Source organism: Schistocerca nitens, chromosome 6 (genome assembly GCF_023898315.1).
Source record: "Schistocerca nitens isolate TAMUIC-IGC-003100 chromosome 6, iqSchNite1.1, whole genome shotgun sequence".
NCBI lineage: Eukaryota > Metazoa > Arthropoda > Insecta > Orthoptera > Acrididae > Schistocerca > Schistocerca nitens.
Window position 1 is genome coordinate 365,578,298 of NC_064619.1, and position 16,528 is coordinate 365,594,825.

Genomic DNA, 16,528 nt, shown 5'->3' on the forward strand with positions numbered 1-16,528 from the left:
AGGGTAATCACCACAATGTGAGAGTGTAAGGCACTGAACATCGTCATGAAATTGTGACGCCCCAACGGGATTCGTCGAAGTTTAATGTATCTGTCCAATGTCACAGACAAAGCTGTATTGACCCTTTTTCTTGTACGAGAAAACTGATGGGTACCGCTTATATTTATATATTGCAATTATTGTGGTTGTTTCCACAACTGACTACTGATTCCGAGACTTTCATATTTCAACAAGACGGGATACCGCTCATTTGAGCACCTTGGACATTTGCTGTGTGACCGGAGGAGCACTCACGAAACATCTATGGAATGAAATATGCGAACTTGGTGATTCATTCGACAATCTTATTTGTGCATGTACTAATTTGGAAAATATAGAGCTATGAAAGCTAATGAATCATTTACAGTAGCTGTATATAATATTAATATAAAAACCTTTCGTTGGTCATAGGCTGCTTTTCCTGTAGTATGTGGGTAGATCTGTTGGGCTGTATGTAGTACACCATAGAACTGACCAGTTATAAACTATCATAAAACACTAAAATAATTAATTTGGTTAAATATGATTTTTTTTTGTGTGTGTGTGTGTGTGTGTGTGTGTGTGTGTGTGTACGTACACATATTTAATAGTTTAGATTGCTGTTCAAACCTGAAATGGTACTGCTATAAACAGTAAATATTAACATATTTGTCGATTGATTATGGTGTTTATATAACTGAATTGTTTGAAGCATACCTCCTTTTTGCATTTAGGTAGGATTCACATGGTGTTTTGTTTCATGGTAGTGGGAAGCGAGTTCTCGTGTGTGGTACCTATTGTTTCTTAGTGATGCCAATACACACACACACACACGCATCAAAATGGTCAAGTCGGCTCATAGCTGTGACACGAGGCGGACGTGCTAGGTGTGGCATGTTTTTATTTACTTGTTAGCGTAGTGTGGCACGTCACTATATTCCTTCAAGTTCCGACCTGTAATGGCGATATCCTACCACTGTAGGACTATAAAAATCGCCTTTCAAGCGGAACATGTACGACCTTGAGCATTCGAAGTGGAACAGTTCATACGTGACGAACTTCATCTCGCACCTCTTTATGTTGTTGGAATTCACTTCTCTGTCACAAGCAGCATCTTTTACATCAGATTGCAGACCGAAGAAGTTTGCGCTAATTTACTGTGACGTTTCACCGAGGGACTGAAATCCAAACACCGTGATGGATATGTCAGAGCCGGCCGAAGTGGCCGTGCGGTTAAAGGCGCTGCAGTCTGGAACCGCAAGACCGCTACGGTCGCAGGTTCGAATCCTGCCTCGGGCATGGATATTTGTGATGTCCTTAGGTTAGTTAGGTTTAACTAGTTCTAAGTTCTGGGGGACTAATGACCTCAGCAGTTGAGTCCCATAGTGCTCAGAGCCATTTGATATGTCAGAGCACTCTTGGCTCGTCATACGAGGTTCGGCCTCTGCGACCTGTGTATTTTTCGAACTTCCATGAAGTACCGCAGGACGTGGTAGTATCTGCCTTTCGACCTTATAGAAACACATCAGTCACAACGCACAAAAATGGCAGACCTTCGAGACCTAACACGTCTTAAACGGCATGCACGTGTCTTCTTATTTGATGAAAGGCAGCATGCGGGCGATCGTGATATGCGACGGTCACCCGCGAACCTGCGAACTGTGGCCAGGAAGGACACATCCGGTCGGATTGCCTCCGCAGGTGCCTGATTCAGACGCTGGTAGGAGATGTCGCACCACCAATGTCACCTACAGCGCACCCAGTTACGTATGTTACTGTTGCAAAGGTGTGTGAAGCAGGGTATGTTCCCAGATAGACTGAAGTATGCCATTGTTAAATCACTGCATTAAAAAGGGGATACGTCTGATGTCAACAACTACCGCCCAATCTCTCTTCTGACTGCCTTATCCAAAATTTTTGAAAAAGTAATGTACTGTAGAGTAGCTTCACACCTTTGTAATAATAAAGTTTTAACAAAGTTTCAGTTTGGTTTCCAGAAGGGTTTTTCAACGGAAAATGCTACAGAAAGTTCAAATAAGCAGTTCACATAATATGCAAAAACTGGTGATGTGTCAAACTGGGGAACAATCAAGAATGTGGTGCCGCAAGGTTCGGTCTTGGGTCCTCTGCTGTTCTTAATATATATTAATGACTTGCCATTCCATATTCACGAAGATGCAAAGCTGGTACTTTTTGCCGATGATACAAGTATAGCTATCACACCCAACAGACAAGAATTAACTGGTGGAATTGTAAACGATGTTTTTCAGAGACTCATTAAGTGGTTCTCTGCAAATGGGCTCTCATTAAACTTTGACAAAACGCAGTATATACAGTTCCACACAGTAAATGGAATGACACCATTAATAAATATAGACTTCGATCAGAAATCGGTAGCTAAGGTAGAATATTCATAATTTCTAGGCGTATGCATTGATGAAGGGTAGAACTGGAAGAAACACTGAGGATCTGCTGAAACGTTTGAGTTCAGCTACTTATGCTATTAGGGTCATTGCAAATTTTGGCGATATACATCTGAATAAATTAGCTTACCACGCCTATTTTCATTCACTGCTTTCGTATGGCATCCTATTCTGGGGTAACTCAACATTGAGTAAAAGAGTGTTCATTGCACAAAAGCTTGTAATCAGAATAATTGCTGGAGCTCATCCAAGATCATCCAGCAGACACTTATTTAAAGAGCTAGAGATCTTCACTGTAGCCTCACAATATATATATTCACTTATGAAATTTGTTAATAACAATCCGAACGAATTCTAAAGTAATAGTAGTGTACATGACTACAACACTAGGAGAAAGGATGATCTTCACTACTCAAGGTAAATTATGCTGCCACGAAAGCCTTTGGCCACTTAGCTAATAGCATCAAAAGTCTGAAAGATAGCCATATAGCATTTAAAAGGAAATTAAAAGAATTTCTTAATGGCATCTCGTTCTACTCATTAGATGAATTTTTGGATATAGTAAGTGGGTAATTTCCCCAACCTCCACAAAAAAATTAAAAAATATTAAGTATCATGTAATATTTTGTGTAATGTAATATCTTGTATAGACACCTTTTATTAACCTGACACGTTCCACATCATTACGAAGTGTTGTATTCATGATCTATGGAACAAGTACTAATCTAATCTCTAATCTAATCGGCTCAGATTCCTTCTGAACTGCCATCGCTGCCAGACACTGGTGGGGAGGCGAGTTTTCAGATCCCCTTTCCATCACCTCCGGCAGAAGCGACACCCTCGGACAACCGTCAGAACCCGAGAAGCGATGTTACAGTAGACATGAACGTCAACTCGGTCGTCGTACCAGCGTCTGCTTCCCTTCCAAATGAGGAGGCGTCGGACGGCGGCCTATCCCACTCTGATATGAAACAACACGTTAAGAAGCAGAGGTTATCGAGGAAGCTCAAGAAACGTTGTCGTACACCATCGGATGACTGTCTCCTCAGGATGGTCGCACGGGACGACGAACCGACATCAGACGATGCACCCTTCTCAGATCGCCTACTGCTGGGCGTGCCTCTTTCCCCACTGACCCCAGCGGTTTGTCCTCCGCAGCTTGTGATTCCTTCCCCTCCATCACCTATGCCCTCCGTTAACAAGCTATCTCTGGAGGTCGCCGACATGCAAAGGCGTCCTGATAATTCTACCCCTGGACAATGCACTGGTACTGCTTCTGTTTATTGGGAGGAAGATGTAGAGGAGCAACCCCAACAGCCTGTGAATAGCGTGGTTGGGCCGCTGTTACCAAATCACAGTGAACGCCACAGCTTCGACCATCTTATGCACTCTGCCCAGATTGGGTATCACTATTGGACCCCATGTCTCGACAGCAGGAGTGCTAGAACAGACATATCGTCTAATTGTGATCAATATCAAAGTACCCGTCTCTCATAAACTAGTGATGCTCCACTATACACTTTGTATGGCAGACTTAGACATGGCGCTCTTACGAGTAGCGCATATCGACAGTCTGGGTATATCCCTTTCATGTCCCATATCGGATACCAGTAGCGGTGTAGCGATCTTCATTCATGAAGCGTTCCCCATCGACGACGTCCAGTATCTTCTGGAAGTGAGGGATGTGGCTTTCATATACTTTTTAGTCCGATTTATTAACATCTACGCCCCTTCAGAATTTGGGAGGCAAATAAAACGCCCTGCCTTCTTTGAGGAAATGATGTTACCTCTTTTTGTGGAGTGGCAAGCTGCATTGGTGCTGCCTGGTGATTTTAATCCACCTAACACCCCAAAGGTCAGCTCTCATGTTATTCTCCTTCAGCAGGACTTGCAACTATTGTCGACCACCTCCAAATCATGGTGATTGCCCCAGTTTCAGGCAGCACACTGCACATTCTTCCAGTCTCCTTGATCGCTTAATATCTCGCGCTCGCTGGAGGGATGAACATGACTGGGTGAGATGTGACCTGTCGCCTTTTCCGACCATGCCGCTTATGTCTGGCATTCTGCCCATCAGAGGGCGTGGCATGGAAGGGGTGTTAGGAAGCTAAATGTGGCTCTACTTGCGTCTCCTGACTGTCGGCAACTTATCGAGCTAACTTGGGATTCACGTCGCTGCTGCCGTGGCGCTTACTTGTCATGGAAGTTGTGCTCCACAAGACCTGCCCTTTGCCAGGCCATGATGGCCGAGACTCAGCAACTTTGGAGGAGACAATCCTGGACTTTTGTTACCAAGTGTTGAGAGATTGCTCCACTTTGCCTTTCTCATGTGAATGCTCCACGTTGCCTTTTTCATGTGAATGATGCACAATAATTAACCTGCCAAGGAATACATCGCAGCCCTCATGTGCCACCCCCTTGATGAGATGGAGACCATATGGCTTTGGAAGCTCTGTCGATGTACCACCTTCTATCAAACGTAATGACGGCGTCAAGCACTGATTCGACTCAACACTGATGATGAAGGCAGGCAATATGACACCCAATGTGGCACTGGACGCGCTCTTCACGCCTGGTATGCTAGGTCATACGCTAAGTACCCTCACTGATGGGCTGTCATCGAAGAAGCTCTTGTTCGACACGATCCCAGAGGATGCGGATTTGGAATTGGAGGCACCTGGTCCTGATGGCATCTCCCTTATTGTGCTTTCTTGTATCTCTTAGCGCCTATGTGGACTGTCATCTGTGGAGAACTGATGTCCCCGTTGGTGAGGGCCCTAATGCCTTTCTAGAGGGTAATTACAAGAAGTTGTGTACAGTGCTTTTGGCAGTGCGACTTAAGAGAACAGCACGTCACGTCATGTACTATGATCAGGCATCGCTAGGAGGAGCGTACAACATTTTGACAGCACTCTACCACTACGGGGATCTGATTACCCTCGCTCAAACTCAACATTTGCCAGTGGCTTTGAGGTCCACAGACTTCAGTCAAGTATTTCATCAGATATGTCATTCTTTTCTTATGGCTGTGCTCTGTGAAATGGTATACCCAGGAACTGTCTTAAACCTCCTGCACATTCTGTGTGGTGTATAATGGTAGGATCACACAACCGATTCTGATCAGGCGCTCAGAGCGACAGGGGTACCTCTGTCTACGCTGTGTATGGCTTCACCGTTATGTGACTTACGACAGTGACTGAATGGGATGTTGCTGGGTGTATGTCACCACCTATGTGAACGATTTGCTCCTCTGCCTTTGAAGCGCCGACAGTACCTGGGTGGTACTTGCATAGGTGATGACCTACAGCGAGGCATCGGGCAGTTCCCATAGTGTACATATATTGCAAGCTATGTTTATTGGTGCAGGTCTGCCTGGGGGGAACCCTGACCTGCTCAACATGACCTATGCCTTAAGCTGTCTTAGCATCATTTTACAGCTTACCTGTGGTACTCAGTAGCTGTCAACTGCAGATGGCTGCTGCAACAGGTCGGATTGGGACTCCTAATTCGCCTTCACTCCCTTGACCTACTGCAACCTACACAATACATCAACTCCCACATAGCACCGTGCATCCCTCACGTGGAGCAAACTCTTATGGTCGTGCACACCATGGATCACCACAAGTTAGTTGCAATGGGTTCCTCTGTTAGCCAGTGGATGATCATCAAAGTCTACTACGAGTCACTCATCCTTCCCGAGGCTTGAGAGGATGTGGATCTTTATCATGTTCTAGATAGAGTTCATGACCTTTTTGTCAGCTCACAGTCGACAATTTGGTGGCATTGCCCGATGAGCATTATCAGCTTACTGCTTGATACATCTGCCATAGCCTCGTTGGTCTCCCCTGTGACATTACCGGACATCCTGGCGCCATTCTATCAGACTGGACTCTTCTTTCCGGAGCACATCTACCTTTAAGCCCCTTCGCTAACTGCGTGCTTGTTGTCGACGGAGGGGGTCTACACTGAAATTCCACTGGCCCACGCCCCTAGTGTGATAGGACGGAAGTACCCATTCTACAGGTGGCGCAATATATGGCGGGCAGTGAGCAATCCTTTTCTTGACACTGCTGCGCGCTCCACGTGGTATGCCACCATCAACGGGATATAAACAAGTAATTTCGTCTCCACCGACTTCACCTCGCCGACTCCCCGCTTTCTGTCGCGTGCAGGGTGCCGGACAAGAGTCATCGCCTTCGTTTTCGCCCGGCTGTAGACGTCTGTCACTTGGCCAGTGAATTCTGGCCATCCTCACACGTCCCACTTCCGCCCCAGAAACAACACACACGATATCGTTCCTGGATGACGTGTACTACCCACAGACGAAAACTCACTCTGTGAATTGGTTCCGTGGTCTTGCAGTTCGAATTTTTTCCCACCAGCGAGAACAGTATTTTCGATTTTTTGATTTAAGGAAACGAACGAGATTGCACCATTTTCCGTAATCTAAAAAACAGGCAATTTTTTTTCAGCCTCCTTTGGAGTGCTTTCTAAGACATTCCTTGTACTTGTAATGTCCCTGCAATGAGCAGTTGATCTGATGCTCTATTTCTGATACTATGATACACAATGGTATTCCCCTTTATTTCGAAAGACTTCTTCACAGTTCCTGGCGGCCTTCATGGACTTCACTACAGAGGCTCGATCAAAAAAAAATCATTATATACATTTGACACACTCACCTCCCTTTACTTTCCCCCTTTGTTAGTTTATGTAGAAGTGTTGGGATACGCTAGTTAGGGACCAACGCCTGAATTGGTGCAGATTTTTTTTAGGATCAAAGTAGCGGTGGCATATAGACCCCTTTTTTAGTGGTTCCTTTATAATCAGGAAGGTGTGGGTGGGACAATAAAGTGGTGTTTGCTTGTGACTACTAAGCAGTGGGCCTGGGTTAGCTTCCTGGCCAAGTCGGATATTTTCTCCGCTCAGGAACAATGTGTTGTGTTGTCCTCATCATCATTTCATCATCGTCGACACGCAAGTGGCCCAACGTGGCGACAATTGAAAAGACTTGGAACTCAATTGTCAAACTTCGCAGTCAACGGAACAGGTAAGACACTTCGCCATTATATAGTGTTAACACCCTTAAGGAAATGTCAACTTACAGTCGTATGTTCGTACAGTATACGTATATTGTAAACACAATTATAAGTTGACACTTCCTTAAGAATGTTAACACTGGAATGGCAAAGTGTCTTACCTGTTGTGTTGATTTAGGTACCACATGCTTGTATTCTGATATGGAGATGACAGTTTAAGCGGCTGAAACTAGTAATCACTGTTCCTTATATTTCGATCTCGGCAAAATAAAGGTTTTAATAAAATCTACAACATTCAAATATCGTTCCGCTTCTGTTTGAAAATTTAAATACGTACATATAGGTACATGTTTTGCAGTTGCTTGTTGTCACAAGTTTGTTGCGCACAGCGATGTTGAAGTCAACAAACGAGAGAACTATGTATTTTATAAATGCAATTAGTCTACGACCAGATCTGTACACAACAAAATTAATGTACAAAACCATCACAATCTGACAGAAATAGTTTGCAAGCTGTTGCAGATGATCTCGGAATCTCGGTTGATGTAGAATACAAAAAAATTGCATAGTCTTCGAACCAGTACCAAATACGAGGAAAAAATTTGCACAGGAATGGTAAAGTGCTGTTGGCTCTTCATCCATATAGTTTGCATTTGATTCTATGGGTTCCATATTTATGTGAGCTCTATCTGAAGCGGGAAACGATCGTGTAAACAGTGGTGTGTGAAACCTTCAATTACGGGTAAAGGGATGTAATACGAATGTTAGGGCCCATGTACCATCATATGTCATTTCCTGTTACTAACTTATTGACAAAAATACCTGTAAAACAGATAGGCCTTTGGCAATCACAATTTCAGTTAATTGCAACGCAGACTGAGTAAGACATCAGATCTCAAAAACAGGGCAATAAAAAATGGAAGGCTTTGATTAATAAGAGTTTCATCTAACCCAAATAATGAAATAGAATTTAATTACAAGGAAACAGAAGACAGGCCTTCAATAATAACAGCTACAGTTACACAAAATCACCAAATGCAAAACAAGAAGACCTTCAATAATAACAGATTGAGTTAAGAAAAATTGTTAAAAAGAAAACAGCTTCAGTTAAATAAAATTAGCAAATAGAAAAGGGGCACATCTTCAGTGATAAGTGCTTCAGTTAAGCGAAATTACCAAATGCAAATCAGACAGGCATTCAACAATATCAGCTTCAGTTAAGTAAAATTAATAAATAGAAAACAGGCAGGCCTTATATGACAAGAGCTTCAGTTAAGCAACATTACGAAACGCAAAACAGACAGATCTTAAATAATAACAGCCAAGACCTCTAAATCCAAAACGTAACTACAGTTCCCAAAACTAAGCTGAAGCATACCAGTTACAAAGGGGGCCGAGAATTCAGCCTAGCGAAACTAGCAAACCCGCCGCGGCTCAGTATGTGCTGGTGAACAAAAGTAAAATAAAAATAAAAGTTGTATTCTTATTTCAATCCTACTACCAAATCATTGCATTCTTCTGGTACCATGAGCCTTACTGATGAAAACTGAACTTTAAAGAGGTACATTAAACTTCTGAACGAATCATCAGTAGCTAAATACCGAAGAGTGAGCGCTGATCAGGATTTAACTGATATACATTTTCTCATATTTGTGTCCATTTTAGCTGTTCTCGGACAAATCGCTTGTACGAGATATTCAAAATCATGTTTCAATACTGTGGTAAAATTCCATAATATATATGTATACATTACCAGTTCAATTGCAGAATTTTTTGAACAACTCTTGAAATCAACCAGGGATCCAAATCGGCCCACACATATGCCCAGCAATGTCTCGCCGAACTCCGTGCCCATGACGCTTGTGCAAGTGCTCACCTTCATCAACAGCCGGCCCTCTCATACCGTCCTCCTTGCTCCGATACCACTTCACAACTCGCCTTGCCACAACACGCCCAGTCCCCATCAATAACCTCGAGCGAAGATCTTAGTGGCCTCAAACCAGAGGGACATCAAACGTCAGTTCGGGCATGTTGCGCCACGAATTCGAAAGGCGACACCAGCAACCTCACCATGGCTCAGTATATGCTGGTGAACAAAAGTGTAATAAAAATAAAAGTGGTATTCTTATTTCAGTCCTACTACCAAAGCACTGCATTCTTCTGGTACCATGAGTCTTACTGATGAATAGTGAACTTTAATACGGTACATTAAACTTCTGAACTAATCATCAGTAGCTAAATACCGAAGAGTGAGCGCTGATCAGGATTTAACTGATATACATTTCTCATGTTTGTGTCTTTTTGCAGTTCTCAGATAAATCGCTTGTACGAGATATTCAAAATCATGTTTCAATACTGTGGTAAAATTCCATAATATGAATGTATACAGTATCAGTTCACTTGCAGAATTTCTTGAAACAGCATTTGAAATCATCCACGGATCCAAATCGGCCCACAAGTATGCCCAGCAGCAGCTTGCCAAACGCCGTGCCCAACTCTTCCGCAAGTGCTCGCCTTCCTCAACGGCCGGCCCTCTCATACCGTCCTCCTCGCTCCGATACCACAACTCGCCATGCCACAACACGCCCAGTCCCCATCAATAACCTCGAGCGAAGATCTTAGTGGCCTCAAACCAGAGGGACATCAAACGACAGGGACCTTCAGAACGTAAGTTTCGCCATTGTTCATTGTTTTTGAAAGAGGAGATGGTACACCAAGTGACCAAAACAAACGCCATACTAATTCACATCCGTTGCTGGTTCGACGACGGAAGGGGCGTCAGCAGAGGAGGAATGACGTACGCGCAGAGCGCTGTAGATGAAAGAGCAGAAGTAGATCGTCCTGCCCGACGTCATTCCAGGATGTATAACGATGGCAGACGGACGTGTGCTGAGAATGCGACCGCCAATGGAAGTTCCTGCTGTTATCTGGTACGAAAGGGAGAGCGAGACTAGTGAGCCCCTCGTCCATGAACGCCTGCAGACCGCGTGTGGTGAAGTCATATCCCGTCAAATGGTTGGTTACTGGTGTTGCATTTTCAGAGATGGAAGGCTGAGTATGGTAGATGAAGTTCGAAGTGGACGTCCCTCCACACCCACGAATGAAAACATTTCTAGAGCCGGCCAGTGTGGCCGAGCGGTTCTAGGCGCTTCAGTCTGGAACAGCGCGACCGCTACGGTCGCAGGTTCGAATCCTGCCTCGGGCATGGATGTGTGTGATGTCCTTAGGTTAGTTAGGTTTAAGTAGTTCTAAGTTCTAGGGGACTGATGACCTCAGATGTTAAGTCCCATAGTGCTCAGAGCCATTTGAACCATTGTTAGAGTACAGGACAAGACGTTAGCTAACAGGTGCGTAGCCATGTCAGACGTGGCATCCACTTTGCGTATTGATCGTGTGCAGGCCCGTCACTTGCTCCGTGATGTGCTGCGTCGCCGAGAAACCTGACCCCGTATCACAAGAGCGCAAGAATGGGAATCAGCCTCAGTCACTTGACGCGGTAAGCGCGAGAGGGAAATAAGATCTGTTCAGAACCGTCACAGATGATGAGATATGGGTGCATCACTTAACTCCACAATCCGAGGCCGCCTCAATGACGTGGAAGCATCACAGTTGACCAGTGAGGAAAAAAGTGAAAGTGTCACCCTATACAGGAAAGGTAACATCCAGAGTCTTTTGGGACGAGAAAGGTGTGATTCCTCCAGCAAGGAACCATCAATGAGTCACACTGCTACGACACCCTAACCAATCTCAGGTCCGCCATTCCACGAAAGAACACAGAGATGTTAAATGAAGGTGTTGTGCTCTTGGACAACAACATAAAACTGCACATAGCATGGCTCACACGGTATCAGATTTGGTTCTTCAGATGGGAAGATTGTATCAGCCGCCCTACAGCCCCGATCTTGCCCTGCCGGCCTTTCACCTGCTTCCTGCATTGTAAGCCGCACTCTTGGTAGTCGCTTCCAAACTAGCAAGGTGTGCGACAGTTCCTTGCATCGCAGAGCACAGCGTTTTACCAGTCCGGTTTCTTTAAACTGATTGCACGCTATGACAAATAACCCAATGTTGGTGATAACTATGTCGAAAAATAGTCCAACTTGTATAGTTCATGAAGCAATATTGCGTTTATTTTTGGCGATAAGTTTTCCATGCGAAAAACAATGACGAAATTTATTTTCGGAAAATCCATCATAATACTGTGACATTTCAAAATGAAATAACCATGCAAATTTCGAATTGTATCTAGTGAAAAATATGAGTTACTCTAAGTTTAAGTTTGGTACGTGTTAAGTTGTAAACTGGCTATACGAAATGTAGTTAAGATATTGAATTTTTCTTTAAACTTCGGAGGTGCTCTACAAGGTAAATCAGAACACCACCGACAAAATTTGAGAGACTGTTCAGGGATATTTTCTATACGTTGGTGAGGGGACCCGTGGCGTCCATTGGCTCGTTACAGAGCAATGATTTAATTATGATTTACTTAGTTTGTTACCCCAGTTACCTTTATTCCTTCACAACAGTTATACAACTGCAGTACAACAACACAAAATACATAGTAATACAAAAGGCTAAAACAGACGCAAAATCATACTAATGGGGCTGCCTTCGATTGAGAATGCTTCAACTGCTTTTCCACTGCATTTAGTGAACCCATACACGAGGTGCACTTCGGCAAATTCTCCATTAATAAACCTATCCACAATGCTGAGTGTCACTGTTAACGAACAACTAACTCAGCCGGAAAAAAAGAGAGACAGGTTCTCCACTATCATACGAGTCGTAGCTGTAGAGAGAGTGCGAGTAAAACTGTACCTACAACAGCACGCAGTAAGCAATCATTCTTATACTACATTATTAAAATGGTGATAGTCCGAAACAGGTGAAAGTCGGATAGGGCAAGATCGGGGCTGTAAGGAGGGTAACACAATCTCTCCCATCTGAAGCGACAAGTCTGATCCTGTGTGAGTCTTGCTGTGTGTAGTTTTAAGTTGTTGTGTTTAGAAGGCAAAATATAAACCATATTGGATTTCAAGCGGTCAACTTCGAGCTTTTGACTGCCACTGCAAACCGCTAGCAACAAAGTGCTTATCAATGACAGAAAAGAAAATGATGCAGTTGGATGATTTATAAGCATCTTCATAATTATTTTGGCCTCAGTGCTGATTAGAGAATAACCAGGTAAGTGAAATCCAATCTGTTTCTCGCTAGTACGATTTGAAGGGGCGTCCAGCGAAAAATCATACAGATTACCAGCAGTATATTGCAAGGGAAGAAACCTTTCTTATCTTTCGATTGTGACAACAAACTTATATCCACGATCTCCTAGTGACAATATTAGGAACATTTCTGTCATACAGGATTTGTCTACTTACCCTCAAAAATTTCAATTGTTGTTTGTCAATTTTAATCTATTTCATGACAATGTTGCGGAACTTTCCAAGTCTACTTCAGAATCCAATCCTGATTCCCACCAAGGTCTGACCCAATACCAGCATTAACAGGGCAAGAACTGCCTCTCAAAAAAAAAAAAAGAAAAAAAGGAAGAGTTAGAGGAAGAAAACGTTAGGTTTCTAGTTATTCAATAAAGATTCGGGGGTACAGCCACAGGTGGAGTCACACGAAGATCTCGATATGTGTGCGGACAAGAAGACCGTCGCCACCGACGAAACATTCTCAGATATTTTTAGTGTGCTCAGATGGGTAAGATGTTGGTCCCGCAACAGCAGGAAACATAAATCTTGTGACATTGTCGCTACTGGCGTAAACAAATATATTTGTTCTTTTTATCTTAATAACTGACTTCCAGTAACTGCTTTGATATAAATATGTATCGCTTGTACGAACTTCTGTAAGCACCTATGGATAGTATGCCTGAAATTAATGGCTGATGATGCTGTCTTTTAGATTAAACCCCACTTTCCTACCCTCAGTTTCCATGTACTGAACAGCCTCAAAAGTCTAATCACATAGTCTGTGTAACTTGCGGCCCATTTTGAGAAAAGCCAGTTTCTCACGCATCCCAATGTTTATGACGTCATATCTCCGAAATCATATGCCATATAATGATATAATTTTGCTGGAACATTCAATGGTCCAAGTGAATACTGTCAGCAATATGTGTTGCGAAAAGAGTCAGTGATAGGGAAGTAATAAATTAAACGTCATTACTCATGCTGAAGTCTTACTGCATGAACAGCGAAAAATATTAATAAATAATAAACCTTTCATTTCGTTATTTTGTAGTGAATTTCACTGAGAAAAAATTTCTAAAATATTTCAATTATGTATAACGTTTGTTGACAAGAAGTGCAAAAAGGCTAAGTAGAAACCGCTAGAGGGCAAATGTAAGCAATTAGATGCATACATCCTTAGTGGAAAGATGGATGACGCCTACAGGAAAATTAAAGAGGCCTATGGAGAAAAGGGAACCACCTGTATGAATATCAAAAGCTCAGATGGAAAACCTTCCTATGCAAAGAAGGGGAAGGAGAAAGGCGGAACGAATATGTAGAGGGTCTACACAAGGAAAGTGTACTTGAGAGTAATATTATGGAAATAGAAGAGGACGTAGATGAAGATGAGATGGGAGATATGATACTGCGTGAAGAATTTGACAGAACACTGAAAGACCTGAGTCGAAACAAGGCCCTGGGGTTAGATAACATTCCGTTAGAACTACTCCTACTCATATGAGAGCCAGCCACGACAAAACTCTTCCATCTGGTGAGCAAGATGTATGAGACAGGCGAAATACCCTCAGACTTCAAGAAGAATATAATAATTCCAATTCCAAAGAAAGTGGGTGCTTACGGGTGTAAATATTACCGTACTATCAGTTTAATAAGTCACGGTTGTAAAATACTAACACTTCCTTACAGAAGAATGGAAAAACTGATTGAAGTCGACCTCGGAGAAGATCATTTTGGATTCCGGAGAAATGAAGGAACACGTGAGGCAATGCTGACCCTACGACTTCTCATACGTTAAGGAAAAGCAAACCTACGTTTATAGTATTTGTAGACTTACAGAAAGCTTTTGACGATGTTGACTTGAATACTCTATTTCAAAGTCTAAAGGTTGCAGGGGTAAAATGCGGGAAGCGAAAGGCTATTTACAAATTGTAGAGAAACCAGATGACAGTCAGAGTTGAGTGGCATGAAACGGAAGCACTGGTTGAGAAGTGAGTGAGACGAGGTTGTAGTCTATCCCCGATGTTATTCAATCTGTATATTGAGCAAGCAGTAAAGGGAACAAAGGAAAACTCTTGAGTAGGAATTAAAGTCCAGGGAGAAGAAATAAAAACTTTGAGGTTTGCCAGTAATTCTGTCAGAGACAGCAAAGACTTGGAAGAACAGTTTAACAGAATGAACAGTGTCTGAACTGAGGATGTAAGATGAACACCAACAAAGACAAAACGAGGATAATGGAATGTAGTCGAATTGGCTAAAAAATGGCTCTGAGCACTATGCGACTTAACTTCTGAGGTCATCAGTCGCCTAGAACTTAGAACTAATTAAACTTAACTAACCCAAGGACATCACACACATCCATGCCAGAGGCAGGATTCGAACCTGCGACCGTAGCGGTCGCTCGGCTCCAGACTGTAGCGCCTAGAACCGCACGGCCACTCCGGCCGGCTGTAGCCGAATTAAATCAGGTTATGTTGATGGAATTAAATTAAGAAATGAGGCACTTAAAGTAGTGTATAAGTTTTGCTGTTTGTGCGGCAAAAGAACTGATGACTTGCAATGGCAAAAAAAAAGTTTCTGAAAAAGAAAAATTTCCTAACGTCAAGTACAGATTTAAGTTTGAGGAAGTCTTTCCTGAAAGTATTGGTTGGAGTGTGGCCATGAACGGAAATGAAACACGGACTATAAACAGTTTAGACAAGAAGAGAATAGAAGCTTTTGAAATGTGTTACAGGATGCTGAATATTAGATGGGTAGATTGTGTAACTAATGAAGAGGTACAGAACATAATTTGGGGGAAAAGAAATTTGTGGCACAACTTGACTAGAAGAAGGGATCGGTTGGTAGGACACATTCTGATAGATCAAGGGATCACCAATTTAGTATCGACGGGAAGCGTGTGTGGGGGTAAAAAAAGTAGAGGAAGAGCAAGAGATGAACTCAGTAAGTAGTTCTAGAAGGATGTACGTAGCAGTAGTCACTCGGAGATGAAGAGGCTTGCACAGGATTGAGTTGCATGGAGAGATGCCTCACAACAGTCTTTGGACTGAAGACCACAACAACACAAAGTTTGTTGGAAGTCTGTAAGTTCTATTAGTTTGTAATGGCAGATGAATCCCAGCGCACGTAATTTGCGTTCCATTTTTAAGCTGTCGCAAGACCTTTATCTGATTTCTCAGTTTAACATTTGTGTTATTGTGTTAACCACATAGTGTAAGATGAAAGGTTATGACAGAATTTTAAATTGTGACGTTTTTAATTTTTACAGTTTGGTCAGCAATTATACGAAATACTGAAAACCAACTTTTTGTTGTCGTCTGGAACTTATTATATAGGCAACAGGGTGACCAAGTAACCGGTTTAGCAGTGTAGTAACATAGATGATGCCTCAATATTTTACAAGCAACCAGCCCCCTCTTCGCAGAGGTGGCAGTAATATTCTACAGCCGCCCTGGCGAATTCATCGTAGTTCAGCTAACTTCATCGAAATATTCATAAATTATATACGCAAATGTTCATCAAGAATCAGTCTATCTATGAGCGAAAATCACATCGACATCCTTACAGCATTTCCTAAGATTAGCCTTCATACAGAGACAGAAATCGCATAGAGGGACCGTTATTTATGACGTATGTAAACTACAGTCCCTACATGTAATCTACGTTCCGTTCTATTCAAATGTCTTTACAATTGTTTTCAATAAAACTTAACTATAAAATAAAATTCACGTCACTTAACCTAGGAATACTTTGGTTTTTACTAGTGGTATGGGCGCCGAAGCGACTAGCTCTTGTTACATATTTTCCTATTACCGTTCTGTCAGCGTACGGAATTTCCATTTTCTGCGTTTTGAAA